Genomic DNA, 24,650 nt, shown 5'->3' with positions numbered 1-24,650 from the left:
AGTTCTACTACAGTACTAGTATAGGTTTAAAAAGATTGTTATTTTAAAAAGCGCTTTCCAGAGCCTCAAGCGTTACCACCACAGACGGGCTACTGCAGACCCTGCCACTGTCTGCTTTCTCACTGCTGCGCGCTCGCTCAGGCATGCACGTTTAAGTAGTTGCTTCCGTCTCCACACTAGAGCGCTACCTGCCGCCCTGACCGGGAAACTGGAAGTCTATATCCCTCTTCCCTGCCCTGCGTGCAATCGGCACAAGATCGCCGCGACGGACCAGGGCAGGAAACGGACTGTGCCCCATCTGTCTTGCAGAGCTACCAGCAGCCGCGGGCCGTGGAGGGAGTTACGGTGGGGCTGTAATTATCCATATGCCGGTTTTTAGCCCTCTCCACCCTGCCCCTCCCCCTCCCCGCCTCCCTGCCCCACCGTAACTCCCTCCATGGCCCGCGGCTGGCTACCAGTCGTGAGTGGCAACAGTTTTTAAAAGCAGCATAAACAATTCATTTCAGTTCAAACGTAATAATTTTTAAAAAAGCAAATTCAGTTCTACTACAGTACTAGTATAGGTTTAAAAAGATCCTTATTTTAAAAAGCGCTTTTCAGAGCCTCAAGCGTTACTGCCACTAACAGGTTACTGCAGACCCTGCCACTGTCTGCTTTTTCGCCGCTGCGCGCTTGACCAGGCATGCGCGTTAAGTAGTTGTTCCGTCTCCACACTAGAGCGCTACCAACTATTCACCAACTATTAATGATAAATTCATTGAAATCTAAAAGTTATTTTACACGTCTTAATGTTGTCTAACAAGGGTATACTAGGTGTTGCTTATTACTTTTCTGTGTCGAAACATCCTCTAATACAACTTACTTAAACATAGATAAATGTTATGAACCCTATGAATCACTTTTGGATCAATATTTATCCACATACGGTACGGTTATTTAAATTACGCTGGATAATAAAAGTAAATCTTGAATTGGGCTGTATTTGTGCCCCAAACGCAGGTTTGTATACCCAAGAGCTACCTGACTGATGAGACCCAGCAAAGCCAAAACTAGTAAGGGGTTCCTTGTGCTCCTGTCTGCCATTTTGAGCTGGGAAAAAAGACCAAGTCTGATTTTTGTTCACGGCTTGTACTGCTCAAGAGTTTCAAAGTAGGATTAATTTAACCTTTCATCCCTTCCTGTGTTTCACCAGTACTACTGTTCAAAAATTATAATAATGTGCCTAAATATTGGAGCTTTTGGTTCATCCATTGATCTGTTTAATTGTCATTCATACTGTGCTTTTGCCCACAGCAGCGTAATGCCTGGGACAATGGAACAACACACTGCAGAAATTGGCTCCTGTGATAGAAGTTTGCTTGTGCACATTGCCCACAACAGTCATAAAAATACTTCCCTTCAATACCAAGGCTTGTGTGACAACGTCTGGTAGACCACTTACATCACAGTTCCAAGGGCTGGTTTCTGTACTTTGAGAGGAGTTGTGGTTTTGTATATAAGTAGCCAATTTTAGAACCTTGGCACCTGGGTTCCAATACTGGTTTCCAAACCTAACTGAAAATCATAGGATTTTGGAAGCATATTTTAATCTCTCTGTGCATAAAAAGTAATCGTGTTACAAGAAATAAAACTGTAGGCATGGAAAATGTAATTCTGTAATTCAAAAGATTATAAATCCCCACATGTTCTTGTACAGCCTCCCTTTATACACTCCATTGCTTTTCAGCTAGGTTTACACTACATAAATGGCAACACATACATACAAAAGTACTCATTTACTGAATTATTGCCTGTGAACACTGCACAACTTACCCCTCCCAAGTCACAGACTCACACACCACAGCCTATACAGTAATATTTTATCAGCATGACTAAAGACCAAATGTTGATAAAATCAAGTTGTGGGTGCCTTATGCTTTACATGGTGCCTGCATGCATCTGAAGGTCACAAATTCACCAGAGAAAAGTTGACTTAACAACCCTTTCTTCTGAGTTAAGTACACATAGTAACATGTGTAATTTAGAGTACATAGAACTGCTGTGCAGTTTTATTTGTCCTATACTGAGAAAGTTATTATTAGTATGGTCGACTTTAGTTTGCTTGTGCTCAAGGATAACATAAAGGTAATAGGTTGAATGCTTCCAAAAAGTCTCAACCACTGGCAGTCCTCAAGGCTACACTCCAATTAATCACTTTTTGCCCACTGTGCTACATCCATCAGAGACAAGCCATATGCAAATTGGTCTTGGTCCTGCATCTATAAAAACAATCCAGCCTGGAGGGCCAGCCAATAACCCCTCCAAGAAGGCCATAATAAAAATTGACTCATGAATCCTGGATTTCAACTATACCCCTGGATGCTCATCAACCTCAGCTCATATTTTCATACCCTCCTCATTATAGATCTTGAATGAAATTTGCCTTGCAAATTATTTTGACTTCAAGTTTGCATCACCACACCTTCCAAGCCCACTCTTACTTCAACTCTCACCAATGATGGATCTTTATTACTCTTGTAATATATATAGTGTGCTAAAACGAAGTTCACTGTGCAGAGAGTCCAGTGAGTCCCTTATTGGTTTACAGAGGCAAAAGTAATAATAATGCTCTATTTGTGGTAGTGGGGGTGAGCAGTTAGGCTTAAAGGCGGGTAATGCTGTGCATTTGCACAGAGGCAATAAATGAGACACACACACAAGAATAAATCTGAGACCACTTTATAAAAATACTACCAATTTGAATCTAATTTGTAAGACCAAGAGCTTACCATTTTTCAGAATTTGCAATTACGCACCAATGAAGCCACGGAGAGAAGTAGAAAAATGCAGAGAAACACAGGGAATGCTTTCACAAAGTTAACCTTCTTATTTTAGGCCAATAGCAGGTCCATGTCCAAAGTTTGAGCAGCAGAAGAATGGGACTGTCCTGGATTCGGCCAAGAGCAGGGTGCTGGTAACTTGTGCGCTTTGACGAATGAGGCCACCTGGAAATATACTGCACAGGAGGACTTAAATGTAAGTCGGGTGGGTCCCACTCGAGTGAGGAGTTTGCACAGGTCTCAGGACGACATGAGCACAGCTAGGTCATCGTTACCAGGGCTGGTCAGGCCGGGTGCAGAGCAGTTAGGTCTGCAGTGCGTTAAGTGTTACTCACAGTCAGGAGCAGGCAACTTGGAGACGTTATTTAGGGACAGCTGGGCCACTCACAACGTGGGTCTCTAAGGTCTCAATGTCCCTCAATGGGTGCTTGCTTCTGGGGAAGTTGTAGTCTGGTATCGACTGTTCATCTTGCTGTTTGCTGAAGTGGGTCTGGTACCCCAGATAATGGTATGGTGCAATTCCAATAGGTCTTGGTGTCTCCAATGTTGGTGGGGAGACAGATATGACCTCCTGGAGCTGATGTACCTCTTGTGGTGTGGGTGCTGCCTCTGTGTCATCTGGGAGCAGCACGTTGACAAACCAGACTTAGAGGGATCCGTGCCTGTGGTGTGCAGGGGAGTGATCCCTTCACTCCAAGGAATGTTCTTGGCAATTTCTCTAAGGCTGGAGGAGCTCCAGGGTTCTTGGAGTCTTCAGAGGTTCAGGACAAGACTGCACAACCACAACTGTTGAGTCCTTGAAGCAGCAGTCAGGGTTTGGCGCCAATTCTGTCTGCAGCAGGGTTTAAGTTCTCGGGCTGCTGCTCTTCTTTGTCCATGTCTTCTTCTTGTCCATCGAATCTAATGTTTAAGGTCAAGGGATGCCACCTAATACTAAGGGTCAGATGTACAAGCCCCTTGCGCCACTTTTGCATCATTCTAAACATTGGAAAAGTGACGCAAAAGCGTTGCAAGGGGCTTGTAAATCTGCCCCTATATTTAGGGGCTTTAAATGGGGATACAGGTAGTAGCCAACGGGCTACCTACATGTAAAGTTTTTACACCCTCTAAGTGACCATTTTCTGTGGGAAAGGATACTACCCTAGCCCTGATAAGTTGATTTCCCACCACCCCAAAGTGGTGGATTTTAAGGAGAGGGGTTAACATTGCCTGCCACGCCTTAGGGGTGGTGCTGCCTGAATGTGAACTCTCCTCCTCATCTAACTAATTTCCCACCTGTCCTCCTGCCAAATGTGAAGCATGACAGGGAGGTATGGCATTCCCCACTATCCTAGGGTACAGTGAAACCATCATGGAGCTAGGAAACTCTAAATGACAAGTATCCAGCCCCTGTTCTCTCTATGGCTTCTCTATTGCACTTACATTTTCCAAGAATAGCTCAGATATTGCAGGGTCATGTCTCCTCATGCAGATATGTCCACAAAAAGGATATAGTGCACCCTGGGCCAGATGTATGACCAAGGAATTTGCGACTTGCAAATTGCTTTTCAATAGCTACTCGGAATTTGCGAGTAGCAAATTGCTATGTGCAACAGTGTCTGCGACACTGATTGCGATTCCCAATGAGGTCGCAAATTGCATGCCTCATGCATATCCATGAGGCACTTGCAATTTGCGACCCCATTGGGAATGGCTGGCCCTCCCCGGTATGGTGGCCTGCTGGGCTCAGCAGACCACCATGTCTGAACCTGCTTTTAAAAAAAGCATTATTTTTTTAATGCAGCCCATTTTCCTTAAAAGAAAATGGGATGCATTTAAAAAAAGAAAAACTAAAAAATTTCGTTTCATTTTTTAAAGGCAGGTAGTGGTCCCTGGGACCACTGCCTGCCCTTAATAAATATCTGTAGAGCCAGTCATAAAGGGAAGGGGTCCCCTGGGGTAAGGGAACGCCCCTTCCTAATAGCTAGTTGCAAAATACTGTTTAGCGAGGCGCAAATAAATTGTGACTCGCTAAATAGGGTTTGTACATGACCCTGTAGGTTTTTGCATGCGTAAACGGATCGCAACCCCGTTTGTGCATGCAAAAATTGGTCGTACATCTGGCCCCCTGCCTTAGGGATGTGAGGCCTGCAGTAGGGATGACTTACCTAAATCTCATGCAGTGTATGAGCGCATGGAACACAGGGCTGTGGGTCATGTTGACTTATCTGTTTTATCTGCACCAAGACACACAGCCTGCAAGGCAGTCTGCATGGTCTTGGTGTGGGGTCCCTGTGGGGGCACAATTTCCGCTGCAGCCTCAGTGCACACTCTTCAGTACACATGCCCTAGTTGTCAGAAGTACCATTTACTAAGAACTTGCAGAGGTGGCTGAAGTTGTGCCTATTGTGGTGCAGTTTTGGGAAGGAGATCTGGCACTGGGAACCTGGTTAGCAGGGAGCCAGTGCACTTAGAGTTCGAAATCACACCAGGCATCAAGAACAATGTGGGGGCTAACCATGTCAAAAGAAGCACCTTCCTACACTGAAGGATAACATAAAGGTGATTGTTGGAATGCTTCCAAATAGTCTCAACCAATGGTAGTCCTTCAGGCTACACTCCAATCATTCACTTTTTGTCCACAGTTCTACATCCATCAGAGAGAGGCCATATGCAAATTGGTCTTCGTACTGCGTCAATAAAAACAGTCCAGCCTGAATGACCAGCCATTAACCCCTCTAAGAAGGTCATAATAAAAAATTTATCATAAATCCTGGATTTCAACGATGCGCCTTGATACTCATCCTCTTCAGCTCATATTTTCATACCCTCCTCGTTGCAGATCTTTAATAAAATTTGCCTTGCAAACTATTTTGACATGAAGTTGCAACCTTGCCTTTGCATCACCACAATTACCAAGCACAAGCCCACTCTCACTTCAACCCTCACCATTGGTGGATTTGTATAGTTGATTACACTTGTTTAGTGCACTTTATAAAAGATTCAATGACACATATAAGTGAATGCAATGCTTAATTTGAGCCAGTGGTTACTGGTGGGGGCAACAGGCACAAATATTTTGGGTACAGGCATGTATTTTTCATTTTACCGAGAGGAAGAGAGAGAAAAATCAAACAACGGAATGATGGAGTAAGAAAAAGACAGAAAACCGTCATGGAAGGAGAAAACAGAAACCTACAAAAAAGAGATAAATGGGCAGGGAGTGTCTGGTAGTGCATTAAAGATTAATGAGGTGCATTCAAGACTACACAGTCCTGATATTTGGTGTGCCAATGTTTCTGAGCAAAACCTTGGGCCCTGGCACTCATTCTTATTTAATATATCATCTAGGTGCAATATGCTCCATTGTTCACTTAGATCACCCAATGACCTAACACATTACTCCTACATTGCTCCTAAAGCATGGAACGACTTGCGGCGACAAATAAGCATCTCCTCACTTCTTGAATTTCCCTGTGTTTCGAGTAGTCCTACTTAACGTTAGGCTCACACCTTCTCAGCACCAGGATACCCTGCCTGGTGATAATGCACTCTACAAATCTGCATAATATAACATAACATAATACATACAAATTCTAGTTTACTAAACCATGCATCATGTTACATTACAGGGATGCATAATCACTGAATGGGTCTCTCCACTTTAGCTCAGTGTTCCATTGCAGGACAGAAATGTTACATCCACGGGTGGATTCTAATCACTGTTTTACAATGTTCTTCAAGGTAAGCAGATATGGAGGTTAAAAATAATAATGTTATACTCGCCTTGACCATGTAGACGATGCAGTGGATGCAATTCTTTGTCGGTCAATACTATCCATTACAGGAGACCACCATACAACTGTTGGCAAGATGGTCCCATGAGCAAAAGACTCACTTATGACATATTTTGTGATCTGCTAGTCATGTGTTTTAATCTGGTGCATTTTATCCTTCCAGATGAGTTAACTGGGTACCATTAAACTGGGTAATAATAAGATGCTATTTACCATTCTTAGACAACAGAACCACGGTAGGAAGGGCTAATATAAGCTAATATTAGAATTTGGTGAAGGAACATGTTCAAATTGAGGTGCAGCACATGCAAGATCAGAAACACGCATGGGACGAGATATTATTTATTTCATTGGCTTGTAAAGGGCTGGATGATGGCTGAAGTGACTTCATAGCACTGCTATCGCGGAGTGGCCAACCATGACTAAAGCTCGATTCTCCTACTGAAGGAGATGGGATACTTGAAAAAAGTTAGCATTAAGTTTCCTGAAGGTGAATAGTGATCACATAGCAGAAGGAGTAACTGTTGATAGCCAGCATTAATTTATACATGATTGTTCATCATTTTAGATGCTCCCCCAGCCAGCACGGCGCGAAGGTAAGCCTTGCCAGTGTAGTTTGTGCCCCTTACTAGCAGCTACCTGTAAAGAGGCCAGAGAATATTTAATCAGATTCAGGTTGGACATGTTCTCAAACAGATTCAAACCCATCTCATGTCGACAGGGTGTGAGGACAGGAAGGGGTTAACCTTTCCCTAAAGATAACATGAAAGGCGCAGTCACTCAAGTTTTCCATGAAAGGCTGGATCGTCCTTGACGTAAGGCAGCGCCCACCCAGCACAGCATTAGGTTCGAAGCTCTTTGAGATGAGCACAACACAGGCCTCTTTCATGTGTGCAAACTCAGAGCAGGATACAATAAATGCTGTAAAGATATTAAAATAGCCGTTATTCCTCACTCGCGCCTGGAGATCGGTGGCACGTGCTACAGGGCGTCTTTCCTATTAGTAGTTTATTTTGGGCTTCTCATGGTGCTGGGAATACATTACATCTTCAGAAGTGCTTTCCCAGTACTTTAGGTGCAGCCTTAAAAGAAACAAGGACATTAGTTGCATAGCTAGAGCCTCTCTGAAGAAAGCTCCATATACCACAAGGTTCCATCCTCTGGCCTGCTTCATGAACATCTAAGACAAAGACTAAAGGTCCTTCCTCACTCCTCCGACAGTAACCCAAACTGCTTTCTAAGCCAACAGGCAGCTAAATATAAGTGGGTATCAGGGATTCTTTCTGTTGAAAAGCAAGTACACGCAGATTTAAGAGGACCCTGTGTGCAAATATAGCAATTTGAAGAAGCTTAACCATTTATATTTTACACTTCTTGGAACCAGTGTAAGATACATTGGGTCCAATGCCTCAGTTTATAGAGGCCCGCGTCACATTATATCTGCGCCAGGCATAATGTATGCAGGATAGGCGTTCCCATGCAGAAAGCCATGTAGAACTGACGTCACCGCCTTCACTCCATTAAAATCCCTACGCCTGCTCAGACCAAGCATGAGGAATGACACAGGGCTTTTTGAGTGGGACTCACCTATCTATTGTGGTGCATAGCTGGAGTTGCATCACTTTCAGGAGCAACTTCAGCAATGCTTCACTTTTCTGATGCATCTGTTAATCCTTGCGCCATGGAGTACTGTATTGTACATACAGGGTATCCATTGTGGCGCAAGGACATTATGCGCTGGCGCAAGGAAACTGACGCATTCATGCAGATGCGTCAATTCCTCGTAAATGAGGCCCTCAGCATTCAGTTGACAGAGCCTCCATTGTCTCTGTAGATGAAATACTTCCTCTGATGGCCCAGTAGAGTAAGGTCTGTCTGATGAAACATGTTACAAATGGGGGTCTCTAGTTGGCAATGGTTTGCACCTTTGTCCAAGTAGGATCACTTTGTCCTAGTCAGAGTAAGGGGGGTACACTTCAAAAATAAACCCTGCTCACCCCCTTGGTAGCTTGGCACGAGCAGACAATCTTATCTCAGAGCCAGTGTGTAAAGCATTTCTGCATGCATACAGTAACACAGTGAAAACACTACAAATGGACACCACACCAGTTTAGAAACATAAGCAAAACTTTATCTAAACCAACAGGACTAAATACGACAAAAATCCCCAATAAAGTTCTGAAAAATATGCAGTTTGAAAGAAAAACCTTCAAATTGAAGAAATATCCACAAAACACAGTTCTTCCGAGTCGGTAGCTTCGTCCGGGGCTACCACGATGCTGAAAACAACAAAATGATGGTAGTGTCGATTGTCAACAGCGGACAATGTTAAGAGGTCGCTGACTATTTAAAGAGGTTGCTGACTCCGACACGAGCATATGAGGTGCCCATGAGCGTTATCACGGAAATACATTTTCATGGATACTCTCAGGAATAAAAGCATGAATAGAGCACTTGATGAGTGTGAGAAGACAAGAACTGTATACACAAATAAGAATATTCTTTTAATCTCTGTTGAAATTTGACATTAAGAGTAAACGTCGAGTTTGTACTTGAAATATCCATTACGATATGGCGCTCACGATGCGGCGGTCATGTGACATGATCACTAATGTAAAAGAAACAATTGATGGACGGAATGCAGGACAATGCAAACATTCACCCCCACTCACAAGGGTCTGGGTTCAATCCATCATTCTTTTGCTCACCACACCACCCCAGTTTGGACCCAGCCATATGCAAATCAGTCTTGACCCTTTTGTTCCTTGTGGGAACAGTCCAGCCCAAACTGCCAAGCCAGGTCCTCCCTGGGCCGGAAACAAGCACCCTGGGACCGGTTTCAGGGCATCATCCTTCATCAGCCAGACTAGCTTGAATCCAGTGGTGTAGTGAGCACAAAACAGACGTCTGGGCATACCCTTCCCACTTAGGGCGACTTATGCAAAAGAAACAATTGATGGACGGAATGCTGAACAATGCAAACATTCACCCTCACTCACAAGTATCTGGGTTTAATCCATCGTTCTTATGCTCACCACACCACCCCAGTTTGGACCCAGCCATATGCAAATCAGTCTTGACCCTGTTCCTTGTGCCAAGCCAGGTCCTCCCTGGACCGGAAACAAGCATCCTGGGACCGGTTTCAGGCATCAACCTTCATCAGCAAGGCTAGCTTGAATCTAGTGATGTAGTCCAGGGAGGGCCTAGCCTGGCAGTTCCGGCTGGACTGTTCCCATTGGGCGCAGGGTCAAGACTGATTTGCATATGGCTGGGTCCAAACCGGAATGGCATGGCGAGCAAAAAATTATGGATTTAGGCCCAGATCTCTGTAGTGGGATGAATGTATGACATTGTTCTGCATTATGTACATCAACTGTTCTTTATGCATTTGTCACCCCGAGTTGGACGGGTATGCCCAGACTTGGGTTCCATGGTCTTCATGCCATTGGATTCAAGCTATCCTGCATGAGGAGGGCTCAAAGATTGAAACCGGTCCCCGGATGCTTGTTTCCAGTCCAGGGGGACCTGGCATGGCAGTTTGGGCTGGACTGTTCCCATTGGGCGCAGGGTCAAGACTGATTTGCATATGGCTGGGTCCAAACTGAAATTGCATGGTGAGCAAAAAAACAATGGATTTAGGCCCAGATCTCTGTACTGGAGTGAATGTATGACATTGTTGTGCATTCTGTCCATCAAGTGTTCTTTTCGCATTTGTCATCCGGAGTGGGACGGGTGTTCCCAGACGTGGGTCCTGTGCTCTCCGTGCCACTGGAGTCAAGCTATATTGGCTGAGGAGGGCTGTAAGCCTGAAACCAGTTCTAGGATGCTTGTTTCCAGTCCAGGGAGGACCTGGCCTGGCAGTTCGGGCTCGACTGTTCCCATTAGGCACAGGGTCAAGACTGATTTGCATAAATAAATAAATAAATACATAAATATTGGGCGCAGGGTCAAGATTGATTTGCATATGGCTGGGTCCAAACTGGAATGGCATGGTGAGTAAATAAAATGATGGATTTAGGCCCAGATCTCTGTACTGGGGTGAATGTATGACATTTATCTGCATTCTGTCCATCAAGTGTTCTTTTTGCATTTGTCACTCCAAGTTAGACAGGTATGCCTAGATGTGGGTCCCATGCTCTCCACGCCACTGGAGTCAAGCTATCCTGGGTGAGGAGCTCTGAAAGCCTGAAACCGGTCCCAGGATGCTTGTTTTCAGTCCAGTGAGGACCTGACCTAGAGTTTGGGCTGGACTATTCCCATTGGGCGCAGGGTCAAGACTGATTTGCATATGGCTGGGTCCAAACTGGAATGGCATAGTGAGCAAAAAAAAGATGGATTTAGGCCAAGATCTCTGTACTAGGGAGAATGTATGACATTGTTCTGCATTCTGTCCATCAACCTTTCTTTTTGCATTGGTTATGTTATGTTAAGACAGTTTGTAAAGCCCGCAGCTGCCCCAGCAACGGGGCATCCCGGCGCTGTGCAACAATTACACCAATACTGCACGAAAAATCCCACACAGATACAAGAAACAAGGGGGCAGGGAAAACAAGAGAGTAGAAGAGGAAGGCTTACTACGAGAACAAATGGGTCTTTATCGCTTTCCGGAAGGGCAAGTAATTATTCATGCTCTGGATATGAGAGGGAAGGTCATTCCAGAGCTTGGAAGCCAGAGAGCGAAACGAGCGTCCGCCAGCACGGGCTCTCTTCACACGTGGTATAGAAACCAAGTGTTTACCAGCAGCGCAGATGCCGCCGGGGAGTGTAAAATGAAAGCAGGCCAGTTATTATGCCAGAAGTGAGAGATTTCGAGATCTTAAACGCAAAGCAAAGAGATTTAAACTCCACCCGTCTCTCCACTGGTAGCCAATGTAGCGGCCGAATGGTGCTAGAGGTGGAGCAGAGACTGGGCATGGCAAGAAGCGTTCTTGTGGCAACATTCTGGACCCTCTGGAGTCTTGAGGTCTCGGTCTTATTGACCCCAAGGTAGAGTACACTGGCATAATCCAGTCTAGAAAGAACAGATGCTTGCACAATGGTCTGCTGAATAAAGGGATAAAAAAACAGCATGGGTCTAAGGCAACGTAAAATGCCAAGACAGGTCACCGCCACCCTCTTAGTTTGAGTTTGAAAGTTCAAAGCTTAGTCAACCCAAACACCCAAGTTTTTCACCACCTTTGCTATGGGATGGGTGGTCCTAGGAAGGAGGGCCACCAATGCCCACTACATAGCTCATGATCCTTCCAACCAACAAGACCTCGGTCTTGCTGGCGTTGAGCTGTAGGCAGTTGGCAGTCAGCCACTCTGCTACAACTGCTAAGCCACTTTGGAACTTGGCTGCAACGTCCTGACAGTCATTGGAGAGGGCGACTACAAGCTGAGTGTCATCAGCATATGACACAATCATCAGCCCTCTCCTTTTAGCTAGCAGAGCCAGCGGCAGAACATACAAGTTAAAAAGTGTAGGGCTTAGCGCAGAGCCCTGAGGGACCCCTGTTTGATGGGATACATCGTAGAAGAAAAAGGGGGAGCCGAGACTTGGAAAAACCTGCCAGAGAGAAAAGAAGAAAGCCAGGTCAGGGCGGCGCCCGCAATGCCAGCCTCCTTCAGCCTTTGAATCAGTATCTGATGCGAGACCGTATCGAAAGCGGCACTGAGATCCAATAGGATCAGTGCCGAGGACGGCCCTTCATCCAGAGCAGCTCTCAGATGTTCAGATATGGCTAAGAGGGCTGATTCAGTGCTGAGGTTGCAACGGAAGCCACACTGAGAGGAGTCCAAGATGTGATTTTCCTCCAGGTAGTTACAGAGAATCGTATTAACAGGTATAATGTATGCAGGGTGGGCATTCCAACGTAGGAAAGCCTCGTAAAAGTGATGCAGTGAAATCTACAAGATTTCACTGAGTCACTTTTACGATGCCACTGCGTCAAAACCGTACGCCTGCTTGATGCAGGCATAAGGAGTGATGCCACATGTTAGGAATAGGCATTCCTAACCATTCTTGGAGTTGTGTCATGCTTGCGACACGACTCCAGCAATACGCTGCCTTTATGTCAGAAGATGCGTCACGCTTCTTTCCATCCTTGCGCCACTGTGAGCCGCATTGTAAATGTGGCACATCCATGGTGGCGCTAGGATATTTTTTTGTGACGCAAAATAACTGGTGCATCTCTGATAATATGCAGAGATGCGCCAGTTATTGTAAATCTGCCCCATAATTTGCACCTGGGATTGCGCTGGTTTTGGAATGAGGCTTAAGTGGTGCATTTGTGAAGTAACAGCTTCCATGGTGCAGCAAACCCCTTGCGCACCCGGCAACAGCCAGGTACTACACCCACCCCATTACTCCGTAACTTTGAACTTTATTTGTTTAAGCCGTTTATTTAATCTGTTCTGCAAGAGAGAGGAAAGCAAACAGTGTTCACTGCATGCTTCATTGCTTTTACCCTTTGGAAAATGTTCCCTTTCTTTCTGACGCTTACACTCGCTTTCAGTTCACTTTCTGCAGGAATTTCCTGTTGAAATTTTAGCATGAGGGAATCTTAGCAAGGAAACCATGGGCGATGGCCAAAGCAAGTAAAATGGCCCATTTACTATCATTAGGGTAGTAAAGCCCAACCTAGCAATTATCAGGGTTCAATATGCCCCTCTGGGTACCAGTGTCACTGCATCTGGTGGCTCAGTTGACTAATGCGTCTACTGCAGGGGCCTGTGTTCGACCTCTTGGTCACAGGTTCAAATCCTGGTGGGTCCATTCAGCCTTTCATTCATATGAGTTCGATAAAATGAGTATCATTGAGTTGGGTAACAACAAACATCTGTTATTCAGCGCCAAGATACCCGTCGTGGTGAACGTGCGCTTTACAAATACACAGGTTATGTCATGTTACGTTATCTGATGAACCAATGGTAGCTCCGCTGTCTAGATTGACGAGTGAGTAGGTACTCCCAATATATAATTTACATCACACTTCGGGGGATATGTACAAGGAAGTGGCTGAGCATGTTGTTAGCCTCCTTGGCTCTGCCACTTCTGAAACGCAAGGTTGCACCATATTTACTAGAATGTGGTTCAGCCTTGCTTTTCCCCCTGCGATGGTGCTAAGTTTAGTAACTTAGCGCAAACGCAAGCACCTTTGCACCAGAGTGCACAGGTGTCTGTGTGCAGGGGTGAACTGTTTATGTGTAGGAAGGTGTCCCTTCCTGCGCATAAACAATCCTAAAATGCAATTCTGTCACTTTCATGTGGGCTGCTTCATGCAACACACATGAAAATGACAAAATGGCATTTTTTAAAAGGTTTGTTTATGTACAGGAAGGGACACCTTCCTGTTCATAAACAAACCATGGCAAGTTGCTTTTTCCATGTGTGCTGCACAAGGCAGAGCAGATGGAAAAAGCAAAAACTAGGAGAAATAATGCATTTCTCCTTGTTTCGCCAACTTAAGACCAGGGTTTTCCTGGTTTTAATTTTGGAGCTGCCTCCTATGTACACAGGGCCGGACTGGGAACTAAAAGCAGCCCTGGCAAATTTCTGAAGACCAGCCCCCGTCCGGCGCGCAGCGAGCGAGCGTAGCGAGCGACCCCGACTGCTACTAGGGGGGTTTGGGGGGGTTCTCCCCCCACGAAAATTTTGTAAAATGACAGCCCAAAATGGTGATTTTTACAGCACATTTTTCATTACATACTCAATTGTATCCATAGTAGAGGATGACCTTAAAGAGCACCAGGTTACCCACCCAGTCATATGTACCCATAGACGTTCTTTCAGAGCGCACCAAATATAGACACAAGTAGTGAATCAGAGAGAACAAAGTAAAAGTGAGACCAGCCCCCCACATGGTGTGTAGTGAGCAAGCGCAGTGAGCAACCACTACTAGGGGGAGTTTGGGGGGTTGAACTTGTCCCCCCCCCCAAGAAAATTTAAGAGACAGAAAGGCCAAAACAAAGCATTTTTCAACACATTTTTTATTACATATTAGATTGTATTAACTTTTAAAGCATAGTAAATTGTCCCTCATGTTATCACACATTAAGCACTGACATGTGATGTCACACATGAGCACACAGGCCACGGGCCACTGACTGAGGCCAGAATACTGTGGAAATGTCACACATAAGCACCTAGGCACTGACTCAGGCCTGGTCCCACCACCAGGGCAGTAAGCATGCAAACATCACACATAAGCACCCAGGCCAGTAAGCATGGAAATGTCACACATGAGCCTTCAGGTCACTGAGGCCAGAAACTATGGAAATAGCACACATAATTAAGCACCCAGGCCAGAAAGCATGGAAACGTCACACATAAGCACCCAGGCTGACAGAAGTAAAGGAAATGTCTCAAATGGCACCCTGACCAGAAAGCATGAAAAATTAACACAAAGGCCCTGGCCTTGACATGACACATCTTTAAATAGCCTACTTAAGTGGGTGGCCCATAAGTGTTGCAGGCCCACTAGCAGCATTTAATGTACAGTCCCTGGGTACATGTAGAACCACATTTCTAGGGACTTACAAGTAAATTAAAAATTGCCAATTTGGTGTAAGCCAATTTTACCATGTTTGAAAGGAAAGAGCGCAAGCACTTTAGCACTGGTTAGTGGTGGTAAAGTGCACTGAGCCCTAAGAGCCAACAAAAATTGCCTTTTTTGATGTAATAAAGCAGATGAAAACAGATTTTAATGTGGAGGAATCTGAGGCCAACAAGGACTTATCTAACCTTGTCTCAGCAGTCACCACCTCCTACAATGGCCCTGAAACTGCTGCTGCATTATTTATCCAGCACTGAGATTTTTTTCCCCCACGGACTAAGGAGACAGTTAGAAGGAGCAGATGCAGCAGTACAGCTCACTAGTGAGTAAATCATAGCTGCCAAGGTTTCGGATTGCTATGTGTGACATTTTCATGACTTCTGTGGAATTATGAGTGACATTTCAACGACTATGGGTGACACTCTCTCGCGAGCAAAATCAAACAATGGAGACCAAGCAAACATATCAATATGAGAAATTACACTCATTTGAGCAACAAGAAACTCTAAGAAGATCTTGAAACTGTTGTAAACCACCAGAAATGAAAAGGCACTAACAATTGACAAATAGTCTGTCCAGGCTCTGGCAGTTGTAAGACCTGACCAAGCAGGCTGAGAGGCACCAGCGAGAATCTCAGCTGCTAATTATAATCACATTACTCAGTCAGTGTGCTACAGGGTTAGTCAGGCTGGAATAATATTTTAGACCTTTAGTGCTAATAAATAATAATGTATGGACTGCACTCATTGTGTCAGCCGAGTGGAGGTCTGGGGTATTAGCGTGTCCTGAGAGCAGTGTACAGGCTCAGGCAGAGCAGTTACGCTGTAATTAAATATAATGTACTGTTAGTTCAAAAGTTGGACATCACCTGACCAGAATTAAACGGAAAGCACGATGTGTCTGACTCCTACGTATAGTTCAAGCACATGAGACAATAGTAAATAACATGGATCATGCTCAGAGCTGAGCGGCGCTGCTCTGTGCAGCCTGAGAGATAATGAGCAGAGTGGAGCTGTAACATGGTGTCAGTCAGGCAGTAAGTGACGCTCTAAATTGAATATATAACAGATGCAGCCAGGTCCTGTATTAGTTATATTTACCACGCGCCAGGCTGTGAAACTACATGTTACAGTCAGTGGAGGCTGGACCAAAAACAGATGCAGGGCTCAGCTGAACCACCCGGCCCAGGCCCAAAACAAAAATAATGTGTTTGCCGCCTATTTGAGATACCGGCATTTGTAACAGATGGAGCGCGCATGCTGGCTACTTAAATGCACAGCTCCTTGGTGTGAGGTGCCTTGCAGGAGTTACAGTCAATTAATCCACGCATCACTGCGCCTGACCAGGCAGCCTCTGTCCACGTGGGACCGACTTAGAAGGCTGAGAGGCACCAGCGCAGATCTCAGGTGCTGCCTTTTAACCAATTTTTAACTAACATTTCCGCGGCACCAGCTAAGAGTTACAGAATCAGACTGACTGTAAAAGGAAGCATTTACAACAATACAATCAGAATTCACACACACCTGTTAGCGCGGCCGGACTGTGCTAACATGACTTCAGCATCACGATGGGAAGCATTAGAATCTGTAGTGACTACTGATATTTCATGAAGAAAAAACACACAGAAGTTGTAAATGTTGATTATCTTAACCTCTGCAGAAGCGGGCTGTGCCTATCAACCCTTCACATTTCAGATCACCTAAAAACCTTCAGCAGGGCCACCTGTTTAAAAAGTAAATGCTTACTGTAAAAAACAAAATAATAATGACTTCACAATTGTTGAATTGTGCACAACAGCAGCATAAACTTTGCACCCTTTTCACTCTATGCCTGTGCTATAATGAGAAATGAGTTGTATGTACAGTCTGTTGCCAGCCCAGGATATGACTCAAGATTGTTTACAGTGAGGCAGGTAATATGTAGATGCCTATCCTGATACTAAATACATCGACTTTGAAACAAAAGCAAGATTAGTTGGAACTGCCAAGATTTGAGACTGGGACCTACGGGTTAAACACATATCTCTGCTGCGAGCACCTAACCTAACCTGCTGTGCTACCTCATTAGATTTCAGGACTGCTCACCCAAACAGAGAGCCAAGGCTCATATCAGCATCCAACCACTCCCAGCAATGCTGGGATTGGTTGGTCGTCCTACCACCACCCCTAATTGTACTCCCCACACTTCCCTTAACTTGCCTTGTCCCTGCATCTGTACTCTCCATCCTAAACCTAACAAACTAACTTTGCTTTTTAAAACTGTAAAACCTTCAACTCCCTGCCTTCTGCAAGTATAAACTCTCTCCAACCCCCACTTTCAAACTGCTTCGGGGGGGGACAAGAGCAATAAAACTGACTCAAACAATGATGAAAACCTCTTTTCAAACCACCGCTCAGGAAAACATCCCCATTGAAAGTTTTTCAGCCTACCCCCTCTGCAATATGTTTCCCCTACTGAGTTCCTAGTGTGCCCCAATGTTGTTGCCCACCACCTGACACCAGAGCGTACCTCACGGCTTCCCGTAACTGTAGCAAATAGAGATTCATGCCTATGGCAGACAAGTGTGCACCATCATGTCTGATTTGCCCGGTGCCCGGCATTGCCAGTCCGGCCCTGGGCGTCACTAGACTCTAGACCTAAAAGTACAAGAAGGCAAAATCTAAAGGCAGACCATTTCTAAATGTGTCCTGAGAATCTGTAACAAGATCTTCATTGAAATCAGTACTGTTCCACTACTCCTGCAATTCAGTAAAAATCGGAATCCTCATTATGATAAGAAGCATTTCCCCACACAATAGAATTACCAGTTGCCTACTAACCCATATACACCTGTATCGCTCCACCTACTCTCACCTATTAGCAGTACTCCAATGCTTCCCAACTAGGTTCATGCAACACAAGTGCCAGCACATACTTATTATCAACACTCCCCACAGTTGCCTGTCTTTGACATAGCTGAGTACGGGTTGCCTTCAACCAAGATTTCAGAGATATGAAGAAAGCCTACTTATTTTTCTGGTAGTCTCTCCTGGCTTTGGTAGAGACATCTACAGACTCTTACAATAAAGCATCACTGACTCTCTGCTTGCTGCCAGTGTCCTGAAATCCAGCATCTTTAGAGGCAGAATAATACGAAGCAATGCTATGAATCAACAGCTGCAGCTCTTTCTTAATAACTGACAGATTGGTTGCCTTATGGACTGTGGTCTGGCCAGGTGTGGCAGGATATTGCATAGCCTAGTGTCTGTTTATTATTCTCTGTACTTCAGTTTTTGAGAGCCTTTCCCCTTTGTTGCTAAATCAGACATTTTGATGCCAGTATTGATCCATGATCTATTCCAATGACCTATCACCTGAATATTTACATGCACCAAATGTATGCATTCGAGAAGGCGTTTGTGCCCCCTAGTGCTTATTTAAACAATGAGTCATCCAAGTGAGCTTATGCAGGAGATGTGCTGCAGCTGCAATACATATGCCTTTCTAAAAGTGCTCATATGTGCACTATCCGGATTGTTTTCATCAGGATCTAACGCCAGGGCAAGGTTCTGGCTTACTCTTTCGGCCTGCATTTATTTAAAGTGCAATGCTTTGCCAAGACACTATCCAGAGCACAGCTCCCTCATCTGCTCTATTTGCGTTGGTCTGTAACCAGGTGCTGTCTTCTGTATCCTCACCTTGCATCCCTGCAGCTGGCAGCCCCAGGTCCCTATCCTTCTAGAGGCCTGTTGAAGCACTGTGATTCACTTTGGGGTCTCTGTTCCACTTCTTCAGTCTGGTTCCTTTGATTACCAAGCTTGGGATTCAGTTAAATGCAGCTATCCTTGTGTTTTTCTTCCCTTTTTCAGAATCCTGACCTTTCCCACTGTCTGGTAGTAGGAGACAAGTGATTGCCTCTGCTGGTGTAGTCTCTGCACTAGACTCTTTGTTCTTTCAGGAGGCTGGCTGATTCAGAGGACTGTGGCTCATATTTCCCTATCCAGTGAGTGTGGTCTTCTCAGTCAGACTTTGGGGTAATGTCCTCATCTTTACCAGGAGGGGCAATCAGTACAGAACGTACCGGGCATCAATCAACTAAGTTGTAATAACTTCTTCCTACTGATTTGTCTCTCTATTTTTTGATGGGGGCTGCTTCACTGGTGATGAACCATGGTCTATATAAGTGTATTTCACCCGAACAAACAACATTTTTCAATAATCACACCTTTCCTTTGCAGTAGGTCAGTGGATTAAATTAGCTGAAGTTAGGTGTGATCATTTGGGGGGGGGAGGGTAGGACCGTAAGCAAGTTCATGGAGATGGCTGGTGGTGGGATGAGATTACGTATTGCTAGATTGCAGGATTTGACTTCCAAATTAGGACAGGTTGTGACCTTTGAAATGAGATTCAGTAATTTAGGGAAATACAATAACAGATTAGGACAAACATTCCCATGACTTGGATGAATACTAAATATACATGCCAGAAAAGGCAAAAATATTGCTATGCACAGAAAACAGCCTTTCTAAAAGGTACTTTTCTCAAGCTGCCGTTGGAGTATCTGTGATTGACTTTAGACCACAGAAGGTCACTCAGTTCAGAGAACGTACATGGTACAGGCGGCACAGGTTTTTAAAGGTATCTGTGAAAAGTGGTAAGACGGCACTATGCAAAACACATTGCTTGCATAAATAAATGTAAATAACAAAACGCAAAAGAGTGTCTTAACACCTGCAAGGAGTACACTAACAATGAGCAGTTGCGTAGAAACACAATCTGTAAAAAGGCTTTAAAATGTAATGATACGAAAAGTAAACACAAAATAAAAATGTGTCATTGTGCATTTAGCCATCAAGCACCCACACCTCATATAGAATGTGGAAATGGTGCATGGACCGCGGTTCGAAAAAATAAATAGTATGAAGCCTATTCGATTCAGCATCTGTAGTAAAAATATTTTGACAGCCATATTGAGAAATTAGGTTACAAAATGTTGGTGTGATCAAGGAAGGGCTAGCCTAAAATACAAGGTGATAATAACAAAAATAAGCCAATGTGCCCAAAGAAAGCCAAGAACACAAAGTGTATGTAAGAAAGTAAAACGTTCGACTGTGCAGCTGAAAAGAAAACTGAACACCATGTTGAAATAAATACAAAATCTCAAATATGCCACATCAAACCTGTTGCAACAAAAGAGCGGGCAGGCCAGTAATCACGGTGGAGGGGCCCCTAGGCGGCCGGTGCCCAGCATCCGCTACTGTGGTGTCTTTTCTGGTCTGCAGTGATCGATGAGGATCCCGGGGTGGGTGAAGTGCAGGAGGACATGGTGAAAGCTTGTGGCGGGAGATGTCAGGAGGGGGGTGAGGAGGAAGGGGAGGGGGGGAGCTGTAGCCAACGGAGGATTGCACGTGTAGTGTGATCGTGGAGCGGGCAGTTGCTTATGCGTCCCAGAGGAGACCGAGGGCCGGGTCGCTAGGGCGTAGGGAGCCAGTACATAAGTCCTGTTGTTTTCTTTGCAGGTCGCGAGGAGCAGCAGGTTGGCAGACTAGGGAGAGCCTGGTGCGACAGGCTGACTGCCTCTGCAGGCTCGGCTCCTTTAGACACAGGGCCTGCACTGGACGTGAAGTGGCGCACACACTGTAGTTGCATTCACGTGACTCCACCACGTCACGTGAATGCCGTGCCGGCTGGCCCGCAGGCTTTTGAACTGCGCTCAGTACAGGGGTCACTGCTCATTGCTGCGCTGGTTGCAGCAATGAACGCCCGCAACAGCAGATCTAATAATGAATGCTCATTGCTGCAGCCAGCGCAGCAATGAGCAGTGACCAGTGACCACTTTACTGAGCGCACTACAAAAAATCGGCGCCCCACCCATCAACAAAACCGGCCTCCGGCCCAAAAACCGGCCCCCACCCCTGGCAGCCGACCGGGGGATTGCCCGGTGCCCGGCATTGCCAGTCCGGGCCTGTATGTACACCACCCTTGTACATAGGGGGCAGCGTCAAATACAATGGGTGTTGCAGTGGAACACCCACCACAACACCCACTGCACTTCCCTTTCACGCTAACGATAGCATGAAAGGGGGCCTTATGTACAAGGCAGCATTAAGCCACGACAAGTGGCTTAAAGCTGCCTTGTACATAAGGCGCAGCACCTATCTCCACCACAATGTCCGTAAAAGTGACTTTCTAGTGGCGATAGGGGCTTGTACATTTGCCCCTCGATGCTCTCACAAGCTCACGAAAGCACTCAGATTTACATGCGGTTATGGGGCGCCCTGGTGGTGTTCAGATGTTCATCCCTGTAACAGGCCTCAGCACAGGAGGAGTTGAGAGAGATCTCGCGAGAGCCAAGACCAGGGCCCCACGAGACTTGTTGGATCCCGATCACGTGCTCTGCATGAGGACAGGTGAGAACCAGAGAGGTTCACTTCACTTGTGTGTTGCTGATGATGGGATGCTGCAGTCTTTACCGCCAAAGTGAGTAATATAAAAAAAACCTTAAGGTAAAAGTGTAAAAAAAAATGTCCTTGAGGAGACTTTAAGCCTTACATATGCTTTCGTGGATATGGTCTGACACTGTGGGTCAGGACTAGCGGCACAGATAGAAGTAGTTTCAACTTTATGTTCAGGTTGAGAGTTAGGTTTTAGATTTACGGAGCATATTTAGGTTAGGGCAAAGGTTGTGATTGGGGTTACAGATACGTGTAGGCAAGAAGGCTGAATGAGTTAAACGCTCGATGCTGACATCTGTTCTGGACTGAAAATCATGAGTTTGAACTCCAGAAAAACCTTCCCCACCTTCAATTCATCTAAGATTGATAAATTGAGTCCCATTAGCTGGGATAACAGAAACACACATTTTTTAGTGAAAGGAATGGATGATAATAATAACAATGATAATAATAATGCCAAAAATAATAATAATAAGAAGAAGAATAAGGAGAAAAGAAAAAAAAGAAAAAGGAGAAAAATAAACAATAGAAGAGGGTGATTTATCTGCTGTCAACACGAACAGGGTGGGTTATAACTCAGCTATTGTATTTGGACAGACTGACAGTGGCCACAAGAAAGGAATAGAAAGAAATGTAAACAATCCTTGAACTACTCATCGATGACGTGCAACAATATCGCACATACATGTAGCTATCCCCTGAGAGATAAAAAAATAGATTTCCTATGCATAAGGAGTATCGGACCTATATTATGTTAGCATGATGCATCTATACGTGCCCTCTTTTGCTTGATATATATATTATCTATATGCTTTTGCAGGGAGGAAAACGTTTATTCGCTCCTTGCGTATATACTGTTAACAGAGTAGGCCGGGAATTATACAAAGCCATTTTCCGAACCAATGCTCAAACACAGGGTTGTGATCATGTGTTAATCTCCGGCAGTTGTCAAGCCCCAGTTCCTCTGAGTTACTGGGAGCAGCTGAACGTAGATTGTTTACTCGACTGTCCTGAGACTCAAGGTCGCATCTGGCTTTGGGTACGATAAGCGCATTCTTGGAGGCGTCGTGCCTACACTCCCGGGCACCAAGACGAAAGGGAGTCACCCCTCCTGACCTTCCCAGTAATAAATAGTTATGCTTTGAAACTAATCTTGTGTGCCATATATGGTCTTTCCCTGGATCTCGAGGGCCAACTGGTGTTTTTCCTTTTACAGTGATTATATGTGTTGAACCGAAAAGTATATAACCTCATGTTTGAATATGAGCCAACAGTCTTCTCCGCGCACCTGATGGGTGAGGGTTGGAGAGGCTCCTCTATAGAGTATTTTGCTTAATAAACGATTGAACTTTCTTCACTGCCAACAGACTGATTATTTTGGTAATGGGATAGGGGCTATGGTAGGTATAGCCCTTTATGTAATTTTTTATAGTACTTCACCCCTTCCTTACTAAAGACAATGTACACAATATTGAATCATCTCCTCCCTCCGGTCTTGCACCCTGATGTCTAAAAGTACAGTGCTCCATTGCTACCAGGAATGTTTTCTGTATAGCAATACCTAAATACAGTACACATATATCAAACAAATCTTTAGATGAGGGTCTATAATTTGTGGGTTGGAGGAATGGCTTACACCTGTGAGGAAATGCTTCTCGAACACGTTCTAAACATCTTATACAGGGTTGAAGGTTCAGGGGGGTGTTTGGGGTGTAACACCACCCTAATAAATGTATTTTCGGGTAAATAGTTGGGTACAGGTTCTTTGAGTCGGGTATGGTGAGGTGTCCGTCGGTTTCACCAGAAATATTTATATACACAGAGACAAAAGCATACTCTCTCTCTCTCCCTGTCTTTGTCTTAAAACATGGTGGTAAGTTAACAAAATATTGTGTTTTCCCTCACTTGGTAACAGTAACAATCTGCATTCCTCACCCTCTCTACTGCTCTTTAAGCCCTGCGCATGCGCCCTGCCCCGTATAATGGATTTTTACATTATATGCCAGCATGATTGTTGGAACAACTGATGCTCACCCTTCTCCCCCCTCCACCCCAATCTTACTGACCAAGTATGCCCCATATCTTATGTGTTGCTATGTTTTAGTGTAAAACAGTAATAGGGTGCTTGTTAGATGAAATAAATACTGTAGTGCAAAACGTTTTGGCCTAACAAGTCCTTCTGCATTTACATCCATGAATACAGAGATGGTGAGGGTCACAAATGGAATGTTGTGATGCTGATGGCATTTCTGCGTCCTACAGGCTGAGCGGGACAGAGAGGGTTAAGAGACCAGCAAGGTTGCATGCATAGAAGAAAATAAAAAAAACATTGAACTTTTTTTTTATATCAGACTTTCTTGAAACAGGTTAACATGGTTTGTAAAGCAGTCCACAGAAGTTGCAACCAGCAATATACAGCAAACCAATACCCACTTTTCCTCCCAAACAGTCTGAGACTGCAAATAAGCTGTAAGGTGATAGTGGGCTCTACATAAAGTGCCTAAAACCGTTAAAAGCACCAGGTTCTATATTATATTCAATGTGCAGAGATACAAAAGGCATGAGCACCCATTTCTGTTTCCCTGGTGCACTGTAGTATTTCATAGGCGGCTGCACTTGTGTGTCTTCTTCTGTAATACAGATAGCACCGGTGGACCTATAGTGCCAGCACAACCTCAAGGAGTAGCTCCCTCATTAACAAGTGGATTGTGCCCCCATGCTAACGTAGGATACATTTTGCTTCTGTACCCCAGGCCTGGCATACAGCCTTTACAACGAAACTTTTACAACGAACTACCATTACAACGCAACTTTTACAACGCAAACCATTACAACGCATAGCTCTGGGGGGCGCTCTAGGATAGGGAATAGGTTTAATGTACTATCCAACACCTTCCCTACAATCCACGGGGACTGGAGTTGGAATAGTAAATTAAACTATTCACTATCCAGCACCCAAAAGCATTATGCGTTGTAATGGTATGCGTTGTAAAACTTGCGATGTAAAGGTAGGCGTTGTAAAAGTATGCGTTGTAACGTCATACATCCCCCTGGCCTATTATGGATGCGGGCCTAATGGCAAAG

Source organism: Lissotriton helveticus, chromosome 5_1, assembly GCF_964261635.1.
Source record: "Lissotriton helveticus chromosome 5_1, aLisHel1.1, whole genome shotgun sequence".
Taxonomy (NCBI): Eukaryota; Metazoa; Chordata; class Amphibia; order Caudata; family Salamandridae; genus Lissotriton; species Lissotriton helveticus.
The sequence above is the reverse complement of the archived record's forward strand: the minus strand, read 5'-3'. Positions refer to the sequence as shown.